This window comes from Hemicordylus capensis, chromosome 3 (assembly GCF_027244095.1).
Source record: "Hemicordylus capensis ecotype Gifberg chromosome 3, rHemCap1.1.pri, whole genome shotgun sequence".
Taxonomy (NCBI): domain Eukaryota; kingdom Metazoa; phylum Chordata; class Lepidosauria; order Squamata; family Cordylidae; genus Hemicordylus; species Hemicordylus capensis.
In genome coordinates, this window is record NC_069659.1 from 182,425,836 (window position 1) to 182,446,585 (window position 20,750).

The 20,750-nt window shown below is 44.0% G+C and overlaps 1 pseudogene; it reads right to left on the reverse strand.

Moving 5' to 3' along the window:
- The window catches only part of LOC128350531 (Y-box-binding protein 1-like), a 54,713-nt pseudogene extending 36,187 nt beyond the window's left edge, over window positions 1–18,526 (reverse strand).
- Between the last annotated feature and the right edge of the window lie 2,224 nt (window positions 18,527–20,750).

Below are 20,750 nucleotides of genomic sequence, written 5' to 3' on the forward strand. Positions count from 1 at the left end.
GTGGATGCTTTCTGTGTGTAGTGTGGTGTGTGTCTGTCTACATGTTTTTTTTCCTCCCCCCCATGCCTCCCTCCATGCTTCCCCTCTCATCCTCTCCCCTTCCAGCCCACCACCTTCCATCCTCCCTCCCTTCCAGCCCACCACCGCCTCACCTGCCCCCAACCCCGGTCTGGCAGATGATGAGAGTCTGGTCTCTCCCACCGAAGCACACACGTGAGCACGTGTGTGCACAAATATGTGGCTGACCAACTCTGAGCCGGACCCTCCCCCCTTCAATCCCCTCTACATCCCTCTCCCCCTCCCCTTTCCTCCCCCCTGCCTCCCTGCCTCCCTGCCTCCCTGCCTCCCTCCTTGCCTCCCTCCCCCCTCCTAGCTAGCAGCGCACACATACACACACAAAACACCTGTGGTGGCAAACACCACCAGCACACATGCACTCACACTGGTGCCACCACCTCTGCCTTGGGCCTCTGTGTCCTTGAGCAGATATGTGGTGGTGGACCAGAGAAGCATTTCTTTCCAGCAAGGCAAAAGGCATGCACTCACTGCACACACACACACACACACACACACACACACACACACACAGAGGTGAAAAGACGAGAAGAGGCAACTTCTAGAACCAGCAGCAGCAGGTGAGTGTCGTGTAATTGTGTTGCTTCCCAAGGCCACTGCCCATGCTCAATGCTCAGTCTGCTGAAACTAAAGAACTAGCTACAATCACCCTTCCTCACACGCAGCTCAGCTCAGCTCAGCTGCACAGCACACTGACTAACTAGACACTACAGCTGGTGGTAGAAAAAACAGAAGTCTAGATTCTAGAAGATGTCCTGGTGGATTTTAAACTTTCAAATCTGTGCTAGGATTGCCTCGCCTCCTCCTCCTCCTCCTCCTGCCTGTAATTGTGCCCTCTCCCCTTGCAGTTGCGCCGTCGTGATGGGTTGGTGATGTGCGTGCGCCGTCTACTTAGCTCTCTCCTCCTCATGTTGGCTGGGCTTGCCAGGCACTGGCTGGCAGCAGCTGTTGGCTGTGTGCTAGGCTCAGGCTGTGGCACGCGTGACTGGACTGGGAATGTTATTGTAGCGGCAACACTGGTTGTGGTGGTAGCAGTAGTAGCTGTTGCTGTTGCTGGGCTGGTGGCTGCTGGCCTGTGCTGACTCTGCGCACTTGGTCTGGTCTGGTAATTTGGATGCAGATGTAGGGTGTGTGTGCATCATCCATGGGGAGCAGCAGAGCAGAGCAGAGCAGGTTGGCTGGCTTCTCTCTGTCGGGCCTAGTCAGTGGCAGGCACTGAGTGAGGCGGTGGTTTTTTTGGGCGTCACATCACCCATCATGCAGAGCGGCAGGTCTGCTGCTCTGCTGCTCCGCCTCCTGCTTCTTCTCTGTGTGTGCTGCTCTTGTGCTTAGTGTGCTGCTCCGCTGCTGCTGCTGTGCTGGCAGGCAGCACAGCAGTGGCCTTTTTGTTAGATCAGAGAGTGGGTGTTGTCTCTCTGAGTGTCCTCCTCTTACTTGCTTGGATAGGAGTGGTGGTAGTAGGTAGGCATTAAGATGGACTGACTAGGTGTTACGTGTTAGGGCGCCCAGAGAGAGGCGCCAAAAAGATGGGGTGGCAATTGTTGGGTTGCTCCTAGTATTATTGGTGAATTTTTGAAGAAAATTTTTTTTCCATTGGCTAGAATGGGGGTTCGGGGCTGCCCCAGACCTGCCTCTGTGGGGTGGCAGCACCGCCAAAGTGGGTCCGGGGCCATGGCAAAAATGCCCTCAGTCCCTCCCAGCAATCCCCGTAGAGATAGGAGTGATGTTTCTGTTGTTTTTCTGAGGTGTTCTGAGTGAGTGTGGATTCTGTGATATCAAATGAGAGTGGATTCATGGTGTCTCATTGGAAATCTCATTAGCTATCATAGAATCTACACTCAGAACACCTCAGAAAAACAACAGAACCATCACTCCTATCTCTACGGGGATTGCAGGGAGGGACTGAGGGCATTTTTGCCATGGCCCCGGACCCACTTTGGGGGTGCTGCCACCCCACAGAGGCGGGTCTGGGGCAGCCCCAAACCCCCATTCTAGCCAATGGAAAAAAAATTTTCTTCAAAAATTCACCAATAATACTAGGAGCAACCAATTGCCTTGGGATTTTTGGGGTGGAGGACACCCATGGGTGGCTACCACCCACCCCAGCTTTTTTGCCCCTAAGGGCTCCACATTGTGAGTTATGGGCAAGAATTAATTTTTAAAAAAAAAATTGTAAAAAATCAGAGGAAGGTCCAATCGACTTGAAATTTGGGTGGCAGGTAGAACACAATGTCCCCTTCAAAACCAGCCACTTTTTGTGATCCGAACCGGTTCGGTTCGGATCCGAACCGGTTCAAAACCGAACCGGACCGGGGGGGTGGTCCGGCAAAACCAAAACCGAACCTCCCCAGTCTGGTCCGGACCCGGTTCGGACCCGAACCGAACCGGGAGAACTGGTTTTATGCACATCCCTAATATACAAGGTAATATTCAATGTAATATTATTTATATTCAGTTCGTACACTTTCTAAGTATGTTTTGCATGCAACCAAATCGTTTGTGTTTACAAAACTAACCCAAGTTCCCATGGAAAGAAAGAGTCAAGATCTCTTATGTGGCAACCACCAAATCAACAGCTAGAAATGTGTGGAAACCCCACCCCAAAATAAATTCCTCTCATCCTATTGAAGATCTTTTTGCTTCTCTCACAATTACTTAGATGCTTTCTAAGTAATTGGAGGAGGAACTCCATGTCTGATTTAGAAAGAACTTGGTGGCAGCATAAGGATGGGTAGAAACTCTCAGAGAAACTCTCCTGGCCTTACCAAAATGCTTTTTGTACCTTCAAAGCTCTGAGCTTTAGCAGGGATCCCCAAATTTATCTAAAAATACAGAAAATCAAATGGCAAATCATATGCCAAATCAAACCTCTAAGACCACTGCAGGCCTTATAAACTGCATTCCTAATTTCCTATTTCATACCCAACATCTAAACACTTTGACCAGAAGCCTTTACAGATATGTCTTCCAGCTCTTGGAGTTTTTGGCCAGAGAAGCCACTTTGAATTAGACACACAGCATTAGGGAAGCAGCTCCTCCCCTCTGTAGTCTGAGTTTTCTTTTTTGTAGGTTCACACAAAGCTTGCTTCCATGTTTTGCTTGTGGCCAATGGCTTTCTAGAGGAGGCGGGATGCCATGCTTCCCTTTTTTCCAAGGGTTTAGTACTGTAATTAAAACACCCTCTGTGATCTGGAGCCCCTTGTTTATGTGGAATTAGTTGTGTGGTTTCAGTGAATTTCTGTGTGGCTGCTTTTAACAATATATGTGTGACTGAGGCCCTGGTGGCCCAGACTTGTAAGTTCACAACCTTGCATGTGAGTGCCGAGTAGCAACAAAATTGCCATGTTAATTCTCAGGGGAAGTATTTGCCTACTACAATATTTTTCAGCTGAAACAGAAATGGTGGAATTGTATTCAGTATCGTTGCTGTTAATAGCAAATGGTTAAAAATTGTGACTAATACTATCAGTTCCCTCTCCAAAGCCTTGAATGGCAAAAGCCACTGCTTTCTGATCAGTATTTTTCTGATAAACGTTCATTTCTTATTACATTATGTGCACTTTAATGACTTTGTAAAGATTCAGTTTCATGGTATAATGAATTATAAATTGAGAAACATGTCACGGCCAAGTACTATAAAAGTAGTTGCTCATTGATTTATTAACAAAGTAGTTTTCTTCTTCATGCTATGTACAAATAGCTTTACTGTCACTGCCATGAAATGCATTTGGGGAATTGAAAAAGATTCTAAACAGCAACACATCTATGCCAATTTGCCTAACATACAAGCGCCTTTGCAGTATAAGAAAAAGAATGTTAAGACAAGCAAGGGCTCTATGAATTAATAACTAAATGATGTTTAGGTTCTCACAGATAAGGCACACCTGGATTCTGCCAAAACCAAAGATGGATACTCTTTACTTTAGAACAATTGTTCTATTTATTCATTTAGATTTTATAAATGCCACTTTTTCTAAGCTCAATGCAATTAGTGAAAAAAATAATTAAACCAAAGATATGATCAAATAAGCAAACAATGTGAGAGATGAGGAATAAATCCACTTGCTTGCCTAGCACTTAGCCTGCCAAGGTAAAAGCTAATCCAAAGAAATATTCCCTATAGGCCTTCCTGGAAGAAAACCAAGAGATGGACCTTTACGCTTTGAGGAGAAGATCATTACATAGACTCAGGGGAATTATTACAAAACTAGCTTAACCCAGGCAGAGCATCAGCACGCTAGTACTTGACTGCTCCCTTCACTCCCTGCCACAGCCCCCCTCACCTTAGAGATCTCTCCACCCTCACCTGAGCCGCACTCCTGCTCCTCCTCCTCCATTCCATTGCTTCCACACCCTCACCCCTCTTGGTCATTCCTCCATCCCTTTCCTCCATCTTCCTCACCCCTCTTGGTTGTGGCTGCAGCATTGCTGGCACCTATTGGCCAAGCTGCAGCCTCCTATCCCCTAAGACCTCCCCACCCCCACAGGAGCAGCAGGAGCAGCAGTTGACCAGGCCCTTCCTTGCTGCCACCATCGCTATGGCTGCTCATTCCCCTCAGGCTACTGACAGGCCTCCCCGCTTCCCGCTTGCTTGCCTGCCTGCCTCCCTCCTCCAATGGCCTTGGTAGCCCCAAACAGCAGCAGTGGTTGACTGGGCCCTCCCTTGATGGGAGAGGTCAGGCAAACACTAAACGAATGCAAACAAACTGCAAGCAAATGCAGTTACAAAGATGTTGTTCCTTAAATCTTAGTATGAATTTTTCTTTGAAATGTCTGCATTCTCAAATAACTGACGTTTGCTGATAAATCAATTTATGTCTGACCTCCAAATGGTTGCCTTCTTTGCAGACATGCTTCAGTTGCAAGGTATGTTATGCCACCATGGGAGGCTTCATGACCGGAGGATGTTAATTAGCCTTTCAGCCTTTTATCTTGAATTGGAATTGTTAGTTATTCAGCCCATTTGTATGTTAGACACTATATCAGTAATGGTAGGTGTAGTATACGCCTTTGGATTAAAAAACACTTCTGCCTTCTTACAAGTCCTGCCACAAGTTCCCCATTCAAAATCATTATGCTCTGGCTTACTTGCTTGTTAGTGTAATATTTCAAGATGCATCAAAGACCCTTTCTGAATAACACTTTCAGAAACATTGTAAAATTGCCACTAGGAATACCTGACAGTGGTTATATCTGAGGCACACTATATATATCTCTGTCTCACACATAAATCTGATATCATCATTTCTGTATTTGGATGTGCACCTGAGGCTCCATTTATATCAGCCAGAATGAAGCAAATTAGTCTGAGGTTAGTGTTTGCAACTGTATATATTTTCTGTTACACAAATGAGACACGACTCTTACGTTATTCTGATATGATTGCCATTCCCCCACAGTTTCATCCCACTCTGCCTCGATAAAGCTAGAAATCACGTGAGAATGTCTAGATTATGCAGAAATAATTAAGCTAAAGTTAGAGGCTAAGTCGGGTGGGGCGGGGTGGGGATGGAGCTGTTCAAATTCTAATTTGAGCTATCTTCATATCCTCCATTGCTCCCATAACAGTCCATTCTTTCCATACCACCAGAAGGCTGTGTGGCCGCTCCCCAACACTTCTCTCTCCTTGCTCACCAATTTCCCCAACTCTTTGTCTCAGTTCTGCTGACTTCACTCACTCTTTCTTCGGGTCTCTGTTTTTCCACTCTACTTAGTCATCTTAACCTCTGGCTCTCTTCCCACTAAGCTTCTGAGCATTTCCTACTGTCCTGGAGTCGACTCCATGCTAACTGAGCCATAGGCTAGGATGAGTCCTGGCCTGTGGGAGTACAGGAGAGTTGCAACAATGCTTGGTTGCTATGGCAACAAGGCTGATAACATGCACAGTCACTTGACTAGGGGAGAGTCGGGGACACATTCTCTACCCTAGCAAAACCTGGAGATCTCATGAGTAGAGTCGGGCAAAAATTCCTGGACCTATTCAGGTTTGGTCCACTTCAACCCCCTTCAAGTCCCTTTGGTCTGAAGTGAAGTGCCACCTGGTGGAAGCAGAAGTTGGATCAAAGTGAAACAAACTGGACTGAACCCCTCAGCTCCTCAAAGATTCACTTTGGCCTCCCCACTCCCTTCCAAAAGTTACTCACTAGGACCCATAGGGAACAGGATAAAGCCTCTATTTTTCCTCTCTGCTCCCGCCTTGATGGAGCAAGCAGTCATCTTCTGTGGCCTTTTAAAATTCTGTGTTTCTTTTCCTTTTCCAGTGGAGTCCTGAGGAAAGCATGGGGGATTTGGAATGTTTTTGTAGTGGTGGAAGGGGGGTGAAGTGAAGTTTCAAAGGGTTCTGCTTGAAGCAAAGCAAGCCCCTTTGAAGTGGGACCAAAGAGGGCTGAGGCAAATAAAAGACCACTTGGGAACTTCAAAGTGGTCCCTGAATTGAATTAGGTCTGTTTTGCACAGGCCTACTCAGGAGATCTCGGAGAAGCATGTAGGGCAGGTGGGGCCTATGGAGCTACATTAAATGGGAGTACACAATAGACTAAGGAGGATTTTCCCCAGTGCTCAGCTGACAGTCTGAGTTCTAAGCCCACAAAGCGGAGAGGGCTGTAATGGGTTCTGTTTGACTCTCGATTGTCAAATGGCTTTGTGGAATTGTACACCCATGTTGCAGTTTGTCCCTTAAAAATGCTGGTCTAGCGCTTTCCCCATTTCTTGCCAATTGCATATTGTATATAGGCTCTATATATGGTATTTTCTCAGCTTCCCTTTCTAGCTGACTTTTCCTTTCCTCAGTTCACTTTCTACCTTGCCTTCCTTTCTACAGGCCTCTGACTTCTTCTCTTTCTCATCTCACTACTGACACTGTGCCTCTTCCTACCTCTCTCTGCCCACTTTGCACTAGTTTCCCCTCTCTGTCTTTTCTTCCTATGCTATTTTCCATTGCTCCACCTCTCTGGTTTGCCCATTTCCCTGTCTTTCCCCCCACCCTCAGCAACATTCTAGTTCTGGTGCATTCATTTCATAGAAGCATGATAACGCTTACATAGTTATGTGACACCCATCAGTCTTCAGATTCTACCATTATAAGCCTGGAATGTTATAAATGTAAAAACAGTCCAAAATTTGACATGGAGCCCCTTCTCACAATCTGTGAGTAGGGTTTGAAGGGACAAGGGGAGGAAGCCTTGAAAAACTTATCTGCAGATGATCCTCTCCTCGTTGCTAAGTGGGCAGATTGCTCACCAGACGATTGCTGACGAGTGCACATACGGGGGAGCGGATAACAATATTTGCTGATCTCTCCTGCCTCCATAAGTGCTTTGCCTTCCAGAAATATATACTTCAGGGTTTGCAGCCCACAGGGATATATTCCTGGAAGGCAAGGAGCACTTAGAGGGGCAGGATTAATGAAAATTGCTCTCCCCTCCACCGCCCATGCACTTTGCTGCTCAGAAAGACTCTGGCTGAGCAGCCTCTCCTTGTAAGGGCACAGCTCCTGCTCATCCTTGGAATGCTGCTCTGTACATCAGCTAGTTCATCTCTCAAACATTCTAGTCATCTCTCCAGTTCTCTAATATCTAGTCCTCAAACCTTAACCCTGATAGATTGAGTGTGTAGAAGGAGGAAAGCCAAGAGTGCAGATGAAAGTTGCAACCTATCATGGACTTTCCATTTTCATAATATTATTATAATACATCTATAATGTATTTTGAAAGATAGTCTTCAGGATGGATAAAAATTGATGGGTTTTAAAAAAAAATCTGTGCATGGATTTTAAAAAAATCTAATTACTACATTTCCAATTTCATATAAAAATAACATGGATAAAATTCAATTTCATCCCAAACATACTACACCAACACTAACAGTCTCAGAAAAAGAAATTAATGACTATTGCACATATTGGATCACTTACCAAACGTGGGCATTCATTTATCTCATAATAATGGCTCTAGTCTGCCCAGATGAGACCTAGTTTTAAGGACAGCTTTAGTGTTGTGATCACTTGTCAGTGACATCTGAAGCTAAAACAAAATTAAGACTTTTTTTATTTTTAAGGATCACCTAGGCAACTCAGGAGGCTGCTGCAATTGCAAATGTGAAACATTTATGGAACATTTAAGACTGTTTAATAAAATAGGTGCTATTTTGTTTGTGTGTGTTATTTACTTCCTTCCATTCCTAATGTACTGTTGCAACTGTACTGTAATGTATTGTCCGCTGCTTGACACAGGCAATGGTAAAGGTATCCATTAAATAAACCAGATATTATGTACTATTCCCTAAATTAATAAAAAATCAAGTTATCTAAAAATATTACACAAACTATATGCTCCTAGATATTGCTCTAGTAAATGCTCTATCATTGTAAATTAACATGTTTTAGTGTTTAAATTTGCACAGTTCTTTAAGAAAATATGTAAAGAAGTGCCAGTAGGAAACTTGATCGGAATCAATGATTTTTAAATCAATTTTCTCCTCGTGATTTAAATCAGGGATTTAATTCAGTCCACTGAATAGCAGAGAAGTTCATATATACATCATGCACATCATGATGTGCTGTCATGAACGAGAAAAGAAAATAATGGCTGATGCTAAGTTAGCATGTGAATTGGTCCTCATTCAGCACTGTATTTTTAAAAAAATCTTATTAATATTATCAATCTTTTTAAAAAAGACTATCTACATTATAGATATTGCCCACTCTCTCCTCTTTCATTTCAACACTCTTGAAAAACCATGCTTAGTTATACTTTATTAGTAAGCCAGGCGATCCAAGTGTTGCTTACATCAAAGAAAATGACTAATTCAATCAGAGTTATGAGAGCCTCAGAAGTGGCAAATCCATAACACTAAAAGGCTCATAACATTGAAGTTCAGTGGGATCAAAAGAATTCTTGAAGAATTTGAATCTCAAAACAGCAAATCATGTCTTTGATTGTTACCCTAAATTACTTGTCAATCTTTACTTGCCTTTTATTTTTGCACAGAAAATCTCAGTATGGCAATACAGTTATGGTGTGATTTTTGCCCCATTGAAGATAGTGGCATCTATATGCCCCAGAAATGCATCACTTTGAAATGGACTGGTAATTTACTGTTGAGGTGTGGTCATAGTCATTTTAGCAAGAGTCATAAGAAGCTTGACTCTGTCACCTAATATAGACTGTAAAAACTGTTACATAGTGCTGCATAGTGTCTGCTCTGTTGTTTTATATTCAAGGTAGTGATAACTGTCACAAAATTCTCTCCACTTTTTAACACAGACATATGGAATGGAAACTTTATTTCGGTCATTGGCCAGACAAAAATATACAGCACAATAGATAAGTAGTAACCTCCAACAATCATGATTCTGCAAGTACTTTCTTACAATACACCATTTACAATATAACAATATATAATACAATCAACACTCATGGTTTGACCAATTGCTTCCTTACACAGCTTGCAATATAGCAAAATTTTGCCACCTCGGTGGAAACAATAATATCACTGTTGGACAACAGGAGAGACACATAAAAGGACAATGGCCTACCTAGGAATCTTGACAAAATAGGTGACAAAAGTGCTAGCCTAATATCTCTATAAAATAAACAGTGAAGCAACATATGATCTCAATTGTCTCAAAGGCTCCCGATTGACACAGGCATAACTGTTGGGCAAAGAGAATACCAAGATAGCGACCCTCTAGCAGAGCTCAGGGCAGCGCATTCAAGTCTGTCAAGGTAAATGCCCTTCTCGATTTTGCAAGAGCAAGCTCATATAAATATTTAGCTGGTCTATGAGGGTGAGCTGGTCTATGAGGGTTTACTAAGAAAGGTAAATGTTTGACTCGGGCCATGTCTTCCTGAGTCACTAAGTCCCAAATCTGCTGCCTAATCATCTCCTTGGCTTTTAAGATCCCTAAGGAGACCAACATGGGGATATTTAGCTCATAACTTCCTAATTTCCTCTCAACTTCCTCTTTCCATGCAGATGCAAAGTTGTCCTTCAGGACCAGAGGTGTTAGGCCTGATTGACTGAGATTTAATTTCAAGTAATAAGAGATCTTTGCAACCCAAACAAGTGCTTCAACTGGTACTAACCCCAGTTCCAGCCTTAATGCTGTGTTGAGCATCCCTCTTGGCATCCCAAGGATTGTTCTAATAAATTTGGTTTGTACCAACTCTAGGGGGCAGAAATCCTTATAATTGCTCAGCTGGGCTCCATATAGTAGTTGGGGTAAAAATTTCCCTTTGAAGACTTGAAGTGCAGCGGCGACGTAACCACCTCTCTTCCTGAAAAAGAATCTAATGAGCGTCACTGCACTCTGTTGTGCCTCTTGTGCGACATAAGAGTACATGTGCTCTCCAGTAACCATTAAATTGGAAAACCATGCCCAAATACTTATAGAGCTTGACTTGTTCTATATCTTGGCCATACACAGACATATACCAAGTGATAAGACGATGTGCCATTGCTCACTGGAGCCCACTTTGAGTTGTGGCACCTTTGTTCCACCCTGTCTTAATAAAGCATGAAGCTGGAGGGGATCACTGCTTGGATGAGAGACTTGTGAAGTGGGGTGTCAGAGCCAAACAGATTGCTCACCAGGTTCCCCATTCAGCATTGCAAGGCATCCCTCCTTCCTGCCCTGGGGAACAGTGTGGATTTCAGCTGGTCACCTTTTTGACAGCTTTTGTCTTTTGTCTGATTGGCTGGTGATGGGGAGTCTTTTTTACTATCTCATACTATTCCCCATAATTACTTGTGATTACCTTGATCACAACAGCAGGTACCATGCAGATCTGATAATAGCTTAACAGTGAGCACCCTGAGGCATGTGTTTGGCATAATGAGGAGTTGTAACCATACCCTAGAGGCTTAGCAGCTCAGGGAATTACAACTGGGAATCTTCTTAGGGATAAATGAAAAATTCCATGGGGTGGAGCTGATGCTTCTGGTTGTTATTTTGACCCCTTTGGGTCAAGGCAATTTGCCAGTGTGCCATTGCTCACTGGAGCCCACTTTCAGTTGTGGCATCTTTGTTCCACCATGCCTTAATAAAATATGTCACCAAGTGTGTGCAAAAGTGACATTTCTCTGCAGACAGTAAGCCCATGTTGTTGGAGTTTTGTTAAGACTTCTGACAGTTGGCATCATGCTCCTCAATGGTTTTGCCATATACTAAAATGGCATACTGAAAGTAAGTGATGTCCAAAAACTGCATGCATCATTCTTCAAAATACTAAAGCTGCAGAGGCTAATCCAAAGGGCAATCTTTTGAACTGAAAAATACCTCTGGGGCAATGAAGGCTGTGCATTTGTGATAACTTTTTAGCAGAGGAATGTGATGATTGGCCAAAGACAAGTCCAAATTTGTGGACACTGAGGCTTCTTTCAGAGTAAGCAGCATTTCATTGATATTAGGTAATAGATGACAATCCACTGCCACGTGGGAGTTCACATCTCTTAAATCCATGCACATTCAAAGTATATAATTTGATTTCCATACAAGAACAATGAGAAAGACCCATTCTGATGAATCAACAGGCTTTATGATGTCAGCATGCTGTAGTCTTGAAAACTCCTCTTTAAGTGGTTGGCACAATGCTATGGGTATATTCCTCAATATTTATTTATTTATTTTTGGTACAATTATTACATTTGCCTTCATCTGAATGTTATATTTGAAATGTATGGCAATGCCAGGAGTATCATCCAAAACATCCAAGAAACCAGCAATCATGTCTGCATATGGATTCTGCATCACCTGTATATAATATGGGTTCATTGCTATTTGGGTCTAACACTGTCTGTAGATCTTTCTGATGTTTCCATTGAGACTACGTTTTGTGATACTTATGCTTTCCCTTCTGCAGTACATCCTTTGTATTACAGGACAGCAGTGATGTATCCATTTATGGCAATGGGAAAGCTCCATATCCCCATGGGTGGATGCCTGAAGGCTACAGGTGCAGATCTGATGTAATAAGTAGTTTCTTGTAAAGTAGATGGGAAATTATAGTGTAAGGAGAACCAGAATCGGCTTTCACCTGCACTTAATGGGGATTACGTTTTACTTTATAATGTGGAGAAGCAGGCTTTATGAGTCTGTCACACTTAAAACACTGCCAGGAAGTGCACAGCAGACTTGCAAACCTTAGAAAGGTTTCCTTTTCTTGCACCTCTTGCAAGTGACCTTCCACTCAGAACAGTGAGCAGAATCAACTTTGTGTCTCCAAATTGGTAGCATTGGTAACTCTACTTTTCCTATGCAGCCCTTTTCCAGGGCAGTGCCATATGAGAAGGTTGGGTTTGGAAGGATTTAGACTGAACAGCCTGGATTTCAGGAGGTTGGTTTTGGGGTACTAAAGAGAGTGATTTGGCAGAGTGAAGAGCATTTCCCACCCTCCCAGCCATCTCTATAACTTCATCCATGGTAAGTTTCCTTTCTAGTAGCAGTTTTAACAATCTGATCCCTGATCATTGTTAATGGAACTATTCTGGAATGCTGGCGTAATGTCCCAAGACTACTTTGGGGCTTGTGTGGGGAATTAGCAAGGCTAAAGTGAATAGTCCTATTACAGTATCAATTTGTGCAAAACTTTGGTCTGGAAACAAATGTTTGAGATAGGAATATGGTACAATCAGATTTATTTAAGGATTATTGGGGTACAGGAAATGAAAAAGATTGATAAAGGCAAATAGGCAAATACATGCCTTCAGGCCAAACACGGGTCACATCTCTTGGTTGCAGGGGATGGCATCCATGGTTAATAAAAGAATTCATGCTGTATGATTCAGTCATGGGTGTGTGCAGTCTTGAAAGACAATGCCGTGAACTGGTTTGAAAAACCTGTATGGGATGGAGTGAATGGGCAAGCTAAAATCTTATCTTGTGGGTCAGGAAGACCTTCTAGGTGTGAAAACTGGAATGCTTTTCACATTAATGAGCCTCTTCCCTAATTCAAGCCAGTCCATTAATGCTGTGATAGTGGAGAGGGAGTGATGCAGCCTTATCTAAGCTCCTCTTGAGGTGATTAGTTCAACTAATCCTTTGTGCCACCAAGAAGAGTTTTTGCTATGCTCTTGAGAAATAGCCCTTCTACTTAACTCATGTCTTAGCTAGCATCCTTTCAGTCACATAGGAACATAGAAACATAGGAAGCTGCCATATACTGAGTCAGACCATTGGTCTATCTAGCTCAGTATTGTCTTCACAGACTGGCAGCGGCTTCTCCAAGACTGCAGGCAGGAATCTCTCTCAGCCCTATCTTGGAGAAGCCAGGGAGGGAACTTGAAACCTTCTTCTCTTCCCAGAGCGGCTTCATCCCCTGAGGGGAATATCTTGCAGTGCTCACACATCAAGTCTCCCATTCATATGCAACCAGGGCAGACCCTGCTTAGCTATGGGGACAAGTCATGCTTGCGACCACAAGACCAGCTCTCCTCACATGCCATACCTTACCTGGGGTAAAGTCCCCCCATGCTGCTTGTGCTAAGCAACTAACTGAGAGTTTGCCAAATATGGGAATGTAGACAGCTCGCGATCCCAAATCCAGGTAGTCAAGATGGAGACTGCAAGTCTGCAGTTCCAAGTCATATAAAAAGGTGCTGGTGCTGCTTGTAGCCCCTGAACAGGCTGTTTTCATAACATCATTTTTTCAGTAAAGTTGGCAAACTCACAGCTTACATTTAAGTCACACAATGCTGTGACACAGCAATCAATATATTCACTAGGTGGTTGGGATCGAGAATAGAACTTGTGGCGTTCAGCAATCACATTCAAAGTAGGGTTGAAGTTATCATCTAAGGCTTGAAGAGCAGCTTCATAAGGTTTAGCATGCCCTTCCAAGTTGGTAGGAAATGGAAAATTAGTATATATTCTTTGGCCTTCAGGGCCCAGGCAGTGAAACAAAATAGTCAGTCTTCTGCTATATTTAGTTCTGCTGGAGTAAAATCAGGGGTCTGTATAACGAGGAGGTAATTGTAGAAATAGACCCTCTATTGTTGCCAGGGAAGTTCTCCTGGGATGGACAAGAAAAAAGGTGGTGGAGGGATTTCAGCCATGCTATAGTGGGCATCCATTGAACAACAAAGCCCACGACTCATAAGGAAGAAATACCTTCAGGAGTTGGGCAGGTCAGGAAGCTGGAGAAACAATCAGCAGCAGTAATAGTAGAAAGCAGTTTAGCAGCATAGGCCCAGTATTGCAATGAAATGAAGATGCAGGAACATTCATTCACATGCTTTGCAGGCTCACATGAATAGCTGGGTCAAGTTCTCATTGCCAAATGTTTTAAAACTGCTTCCCTCATAAATACAAATCTTATGTGGATGTAGCTAAGACTTTATTCCAGAAACAACTCCATTTTCTCCATTTCCTTTCCCTCCCTTATCTTTCTAACTCCACCCTCACCCACCCACCCGCACACCTACACTCTCTACACTACAGGATCCTCACTGGGACAAACTTCCAAACAACAAACACAAAAGATGACTAGATAGAATACAACAATTCCCCAGTTGTTCTCTGCTGTTCTGTATCCATGAGTCTCTGTCACCCAAATTCTGATCTCATTCCTAGAACAAAAATCGCTCACACTTCTATAATCTCAACTTCACAGTTTCCATAGAAGTACCTCTAGCAATTTCTCAGACCAACTAAGGACACAACCATAAGCACTAACTAGGAAGTAAATCCCATTGAACTCAAGAAGCCACTAGGGATGTGCATGGAACTGGTTCAGAAGCCCTTTATGGCCTCGACATGCCTTGTGTGCATGTGTGCACACACATGTGTGCACATGTGTGTGCGACACGTGTGCGTGTGTGCGTCAGGGACTTCCAGCCATATCCGACCCATGGGGGCAATGTGGTGGCAGGGAGGTATGCTGCTGCCCCGGTTAGCTGTCTTACTGAAGGACGCCAGCGGGGGAAAAGCAGTGGGAGGGGTAAGTGCACCCTCCCCTGATCTTAAAGCGGCACCCCTGCCACCTTCACGCCACCCCACCTTAGTTCCATGCACATCCCTAGAAGCCACAGGGAATGAAGCTGTTGTAGATACATGTGCATTGATTTCGAGTCCCACTGTACTCAGTGGAACCAAGAATCAATTCACATTTATGAGCAACAGTGTGGATGCTACCTCTCTGTGACTTTTTATCAATTTACTATACTAACATGGGTGGGGCCAATGCCAGTCAATATTTGCATGGCAAGATTAAAAGACAGGGCCATGTATAAGCCACATAGTTTCCCAGGTGGCTTACAACCCATTTAAAATAACAATAAATAGTCTGAATACTATTTAAAGTACAACCACTAAACAGAATATAACAAAAGCCAAGCAGAGAAGCACAGGGGGGAAAAACAAAGCAACAGGAAGTTTCCCTACAGATGTGTGGCAATGTATGAATTTTCTCTTACCTGGGGGTCAAGATGTTTAGAATTGGGCTGAGCCTGTAACAATTCTTACTCAAACTTCGTCCTCACATGTTCCTCTATGCTAAGGTTCACTGGTTAAAAATCCCCCCTTACAATCTGATTCAGCTAGCGGCTTGATATGTGACTTGCAATAGTAGTCTGAATTGCTATTTGATGAATTGGGCGGGCCATATTTTTGAGTTCCTGATGTTAATATTATTTTACATCTAAATATTTGAAATGCTACTGCTTTGTCTCTTACTGAGTATTTCAAAAGTACTTTAGTATTCAAATGTACATTTAAGTATTGTGGTGGAAGGAATTCAGACTTACACTTTTCCTGTCCCCTCTTTTTCATCTGGTATCTCCTTTTTCTTCTTATTTCTCTCTTTTCTTCTTCTAAATCGCTGTTTCAGTGGTCAGAAGGCAGTTGCAGACCTGGTGCACAGCAGTCACAAAATACAAATCACATGATAACGGTTCTTCACATTAATGTATGTCTATGTATAATGGGAGGTGAGATGGGATTTCAATCAAATGGTTCTGTTACTTTTTCTGTAAAATATTCTGTTATAATGACAGGAAGTTAGCTCTTCAGAATTATGATCAACTTCTCTCTTGCCAAAAGGAAAAAAGAAAAGAAAAAAATTAAAAAAGCACCTCAGCTCCTGGAAACTTTCTACCACTTATCTATGTTTGTCATCGCTCCTACCAGAGCCAGAGTAGGGGAGTTCACCAGGGTGAATCTTTGACTGTAAGGGATTCACAGTAGGCTGCCACCATCCACTTTATTTTGTCCTGGGAAAACTCTCCATATAAGATTTCTGAGGTGGGGGTAAAGTGGCAAAACAATCCCTAGAAGGGCTGAGGAGTCCTAGACCTCCAAAGGCATGTGACTAAGGCAGACCCAAAATGAAGAGTAGCACACTTCACCAACAAGGGTTTATTATAACATTTTACACATAAAGGTGTGCAATAAGAACAATTGTCTTTTCATAGAGCAGATTGCAAGAGAGAAAGAGAAAAGTTTTCACTAACCAGGCGATTCAGATACAAGCAACACAATGAGGTTATTCTCATGACCACAGGAAAGAGGGCTAAGGGAGCCCAGCCCACTTTCCTATGATTGTGAGAACCGCCGGGAGCTGTGTGGCTCCCACTGGTTAGCCTGCTTAAGTCCCTCCACCCCAATGAGGTTTTACTGCTTTAAACCTTATTTTACTGATTGTGTGTGGCTGCGGTACAGCTCCGCGCCACAGTGACAAACAAGTGGACCCCTGACTAGGAGGCTACAAACAGCCTCCCAGCTTTGGGGGTCTCCCCAGAATGCCCTGCACACTTGCGTGGGGCATCCTGGGACTTCTGGGGGCTGGGCGGCCCATGATCCCCGCCACCCCTACCAGCTCCATGACGGAGCCAGTAGTCGTATGGATGGCTGATCTGGCTGCCCAGAGACAGTTCCCTGCTCATCTGCAGGGAGAGCAGGCTAAGCTCTCCCCACAGAACCCGGTAAGGCTCTCCATACTGCTTGCGTGGAGAGTCTCAATAAAGGGAAGTAACTTCCCTCATGCGTCTAACTGAACTGGTCCCTATCATATTACTCAAAGGCAGGGGACTTCTAGCTGTCTCCGTCCTCCAGACTGTGGCCTTCCCATTTCCCCAGAAGCTCCTCACACAGCTGCTTCCTCATGGAATTATTGAGACAGAGCAACCAAACAGAGACAGTCTCTTCTTCTGAGTCTCTTCTTCTGCTGGTGGCTGTGAATGTAGTTCCTGCCCAGCCCTCTGGATTGGTCCTTCTGTTCTGATTTTCCTTGGCTTTCCCCCTTATTAGGAAAGGCCCACCCTCCCAGCAGTTGCTCTGAGGGCTAGTCCTCCCTCAAATCCTTCCCATCACTACACATCCCTACATAAAATGAGACCCGGGGAGTGAAGGGTTTTCAGGACCTGCGCTGAGTTAGGAGGAGTAGAACAGGTTCAGTATGGTGTGGTTTTAACTTTAAATAGCCCAACCTTTACTAACTGTTCCACAACACTGCAATGCTTTAGGGCAACAGTAAAATATACCCTCAACAAGCCAAATGTTCTATATCAGTTAAGCAGTAAACATGTGCCTTTTATCAGCAGGTATAGTGGAATTGTCTCTTAGGGTTCATCCTCAAAAGGTACTCTGGGCAGTGCATCTGCAACAATGTTAGTTATTTCCTCAAATGCATCCCACCTCAAAATCAAACTCTTGAGGCATCAAGCTCCAGTGCACAAATGCCATCTTTTTGCATTGGGTTTCTTGCAGCCATTGAAGCACAGCATGGTCTGTGTGTAGTTTGAACCTCTGCCCCCGTATGTGATGGTGTAACTTCTTGAGGACGTAGATAATGACATAGTTCACTCTGGTTGCCGACACACTCAGCTATCTCTCCTTGCTCAGGAACAATGGAATACAGTGGTCGGCAACCAAAAGGCTGGCACATGTAGTAAGTGTGGTACCACGTCCTGCGGTAAGGGTGGCATGGCTAGGACTGGCCTTCCAGCAAGCACTCTGAGCCCACATTCTTCTCTCCACTCTCACTGTTTTGGGAGTTTTGCTGGTAGTTGCATGAAGGGTCTCTGCGCTGCAGGTATTGTCCGTACTGGTTATGTTCTTCTGCATATTTACTGCCTTGCATTAGAACACCACCAGGACTGTAATGTTGGCAGCCTCCGCTCGGTTTCCTCCTTCAATCATGGTGAACTCCACAGTCTCTCCATCTCCAACACTGCAATGGTACTTCCTGGAGTTATTTTTCTTTATAGCTTCCCATCGGACAAACACATCTTCCTTTCTATCATTCCTGCTGATGAAACCATAGCTCTTCCTTATGTTAATTCATTTCGCTGTCCCCCAAACCTTCATTGCTTTCTCCTTATGGGGTTGGGAGGAAGCATCTGTTTGCTGACTGTAGGTGGCTTTCAGCCAGCAATCTAATCCCACTTGTGCAAGATCCTTCTCACCTGGTTGTAGTGTGTCCCAGACATGCGAGGCCAAGTCATTGCCAATCAACATAGCAACAGGACATTGCAAATTACAAACTCCAATTGCAAACTCCAATTTCTCCCCCCAGTCCCCAATCTGGATAGACAACTGTACTAAGGGCATCCCCTTTTTCACATGGGCCCCTTCAGCATATATTATAGGTACATTGGACAAGGGATGGTTCTTAAGAAAGGCCCTGTGAACCACAGAGATGTCAGCACCTGAGTCCCTGAAGGCCACAATTGACTGGCCATTGACAATTACTGGAACTCTCCTTCCCAGGGGAATAATGTCCTCATTAAACTAGGGTGTACATAGTAGATGCAGGCCACTGCTTGGGGACTGTCCTCTTTAAGATGCCCCCCTCCGCATCTGAAACATCAAGGGGGAGGTGTATCTGCAGGGTGGCCTCCAGGTAGGGGAAGCTCCTCCGGTTTGGACGCAGTGAGGAGTACAGAGGCCTCTGACCCTACCTGGGCTGGTTGTTGCTCATCCCAATACACAAAGGGTTTGGGAGAGTCTCTTGGGTGTATGTTCAGGATAGACTTGGAACTCAGCTTGGTCTCAGCGAACCATTCAGCCAATTCCCCTGCTTCCATCATGGTCTAAGGAGCTTGATTGAATAGCTGTTCATAGAGGGAGCCTGGAAGTTGCATAAGGAACTACTCAACTTGTATAAGGTTCACCAAGTTTTCCAAGATCTTTATCCCTGCCCTCTCCATCCACACCTTACTGGTCTACCTTAACTGATGAGAAAAGGCCTAGTATGTCTCACTGAACTTCTTCTGCAGACTCTGGAGCTTCCAGTGGGCATTTTGGGGCATTAATCCCAACTGGGACTTGATGCTGGAAAACATGATAGTTGTCCATTTCTTCCACATTCATCTCAGCAGTCATGATCAACAGTGTCTCCGGTAATAGGTGGTCCCTGGTAAAAAATTACTGTACTTCAGGTATTTTATCACTGATGCATTTTCTTTCAAAAAATTTCAGATATCCATCTACCTCCTCCCCTTGCTTGTATTCAGGGAACTTTTTTTTGTACTAGTGTGGCTGGGGCAGTTGGTTGTGGAATAATCCCTTTATTAATCCATGCCATCTCAGGCTCCTGGGCTAACTCAAATTTCCTCTGCTTCACCACTAGTCTTTCTCTTTCCATGTCCATTCTTTTGAGTTCCACTTGGAAAATCCAACATTCTGAATTTTTCTTCTAGAAATTTTTATATTGGCAGACCCTGCTTAGCAAAGGGGACAATTCATCCCTGCTACCACAAGAGCAGCTCTCCTTCCTGATAAGCAGACACCTTTTCATTCTCGTAGCTATCCCAAAAATGTTAGATTTACTAAAAGAAGTGACATGCCTTTTAACACTGGGGTAAATGGTTGTCAACATTACCCCTTGCAGCCCTAGTGCAGGTCTTGCAGCCTGACTCTTGAAGATGGAGCTGTCTCTTTGCCAGAGCCAGAAGTGCTTGCATCCATCTCCTGCTGGCCATTAAGCTTTTCTATAACTTTTCTATAACTTTTCCAAAATGTGTTTTGGGATCTCCCTCAATAGGTGTACATATTTCCTTATCACAAAGCTGTAAGAGACACCTGCATTCAATGCCTCATTCAGACATATTTGGATCACTGACACTCTTTTTACCATCAGGGCCAACTGCTGCCCTGAAAGTAGAAGAGTGTCCTGTGTTTACTGTGCAGTGATAAGGACAAGAAATATCCCAATCTTCAGAGATTTACCCCACTAACTGGGCAAAGAGGCACCTTTTAATGTGGTGATTCTCTTTATTTAGCAGGGGGAGAGTAACTGGCCCTATCTACCCCCAGCACAGTACCTCCAGTGACTGTTGCTGGTGTCTATCATGTTTCTTTTTATATTGTGAGCCCTTTGGGGACAGGGATCCATCTTATTTATTTATTATTTCTCTATGCAAACCGATTTGGAACCTTTTGTTGAAAAGTGGTATATAAATTGTTGTTGTTGTTGTTAGTGGTCTTCTTCCTCTGAGGAAATGTAGATTTTTTCGTAGCCGGATGTGCAGAAAGCAGTCCTTGTCATCCATTACATGAAAAATCAGGAGTTGCACTTGATTTTTGAAACATCTTCGCAATAGAAAACACTGACTTTCTTTAGCAGTTGGACTGCACACCCTCACTGCTGGAGTTGGTGTTCAAGACACAAACCAATCATTTGTTCAACTCTCTTCTCATTGAAGTATGACAGAACTGTACCAACCCCATAGGGCGATGC